Source organism: Galendromus occidentalis, unplaced genomic scaffold (genome assembly GCF_000255335.2).
Source record: "Galendromus occidentalis unplaced genomic scaffold, Mocc_1.1 scf7180000077484, whole genome shotgun sequence".
Taxonomy (NCBI): Eukaryota; Metazoa; Arthropoda; class Arachnida; order Mesostigmata; family Phytoseiidae; genus Galendromus; species Galendromus occidentalis.
In genome coordinates, this window is record NW_003805472.1 from 1,457,092 (window position 1) to 1,459,572 (window position 2,481).

The following is a 2,481-nucleotide window of genomic DNA, read 5'->3' on the forward strand; positions in this document are numbered from 1 at the left end:
CTCAGATTCCTGTGCAAATATAACATACAACATCGGGACAAGCTTCTCGCTACCCCCACAGCAGCTTCCCCGCCTCATCCCCATTAATCCCCGCTAGCCAGCTAGCCGCCCTCCCCCTCGTTCATCCCTGCGTCCCACAGGCCGCTGTCCCTGATTCTGACTGTTGATATTAATAGCTTCTTCTTGCTCGCCTTCGTCGAGACTTCTTTGCTCAGCTAGTGGAGAAGGAACGAGAACCAACCGGTGCGCGTTCGTTCATTAAATATTCATTAGATCACCATCATCATCATCATTCAGCCATTCATTCGAGCAGCCAGCCAGCCCGCCAGCCAACCAACCAGGCAGCCAGTCAGCCTACTCTGACGAGATATATGCAAGGCAGAGCCCCCCGTCTCTCCGCCTTGTTTTGTGTACGAAAATAATTAAGTGATCTGATGAATTTTCCGGACCGGTGCGGTGCCCGACCCGTATCGGTAGAGAAGTATGTTTGCTTTCGGGTAGAAATCCGATCCTCTCATTCGACGGAGTGACGGAGTTATCGCTTGAAAAATATTCGACATATTTCTCCCCCTGTCGAGTGCCGTTTCCGGTCGATGGTGGAGGAGATGGCAAAGAAAGATCGCAGCGACTTCGTACGAGTCGACGCTACGCGATTCTATCGTCGAGATCAGATCTTCCACTAGGGCACACGACAGCGGCGACGAATCCCTCCGCCAATGTCATTCTCGTCACCCTCATCCCCCGGTCAATTTGCCATCATGGATAGGATTACCCCCAGGCAAGCAGGCATCGCCGTCGTCGCAACCGAGGCCATCCGCCCAAGCGACGGACCTACGAACCACCCACCATCGAGCCCGCTAGGCAAGTAAACTCACCCACCTACCCCCGGGCTCATTTCACGCTTAGGCCCAGGCTGACGCCACCGCCATCAAGCTGAACGAATCTCAACCAACTATAGCAGCTCAACCAGCCAACCAACCAGCAGATCGACCGACCGAGCGAACGAGCGGGCGGGCGAGCGAACGACCAACAGCATGGGCTGAAAGTGAGCATTCACCCTGTGAAGTGCCACTGGAACACCCCTCCCCTCTCCCCCCTTCTCGTCAGAGGGATCTGAAAGGGGACGGTACGGGGAGTGGTTGCTGGAGCTGGAGGGACTGCAGTGGGGGAGCAGACCAACTCAATCAAAGCTCTACAGGATCGCTTGCATAACATGGAATTCAGGAACACCAAAAGCGACAAGATTCGCTACGAATTCCCCCAAAATACTCGAGCTGCAACAACTTGTTGTGCGAAACCACCCCATTCGAAGTAATACGGATGAATCCGGGAGAACATATGAGGCTCTACGATTACCCTGCACGTGCTCATAGAGCTGCCGCCTGCGCGGCTCACTCCTCCGAAATCATTGAGGAGGGCAGGGAGAGAGGGGGGACGGGGAGCGCTCCTCTCAAGAAATCGTTTCATTTCCGATGCTTCCAATAATTTCAAAAATATTCTTGCTTCGGCTCGGTGTGAGCCACTTCCGGATAGGATCGTTTTCGGAGATGTTTCGATATCGGATCGGCGGCTCTCACCGCGGCCATATGGTCATATCATTAAGAGGCCTCACTAAGGGAAATGACAGAGCAAGCGTTCTCTTGAGAGCTGTAAGACTTGAATTCCGCTCGAGTATTGTTCTACCTGTTGTTGGCATATCGCTTAATGTATGATTTTCGCGATAGCAGAGAATCATTCTTTTATGACCGAAGCTGCCGCTTTCTGAAGCTATACCTTTAGCAACTGTCTGCTCCTCTATCTTTGCGGAGCTACATCAGAAGATGCAATGCGGAGAATCTTCTTTGTCGTCAGCAACTCCAACTGTGCCTCGAGGCGAATTTTGCAGAGTCGTGATTTACAACGGACGCCGATCTTGCGATTGGAACGAGCTGAAGACATACGCTGTGCACGATATGAGGATGGCCACGGAGGTCGGGCAACTTCGCAATGATGGGACTCGGACCGTGACTGAGCGAAAGTGAAGACCGAGATCACGCCGCCGGGAAGAATATCATCCGACCGCCGCGGATCACACGACTCCTCGGAACGTAAATAGGACAGAATTTCCCTCTTCCCCCTTCCCCTACGAATCCCTATCGGTGCTCCCGGAACCCTGTCAGTGCACCTGTGGGAGCCCATTCGCTCAGAGGTAGATCTCCAATCCAGATTCGTAATTAATTCTGACACTGAATCAAAGTCTTGTCACAATGACATCTGACATTAGAGATATTCCTCTGGGAGAGGAGACCGGATCGAGACGAGTGAGGCCCGCCTGACGGACTACCCTCTACCCTGGACGATGACGACGGCGGCGGCGAGCACCACCACCACTACCACTACTACTACTAGCTCTGATGCAGCCGCCACCGCTCAGACTGACACCACAAGCGCTGCCGTCGCTTGGAGAGCTATCAGAAACGATGAAGACCTGTCAAACAGGTG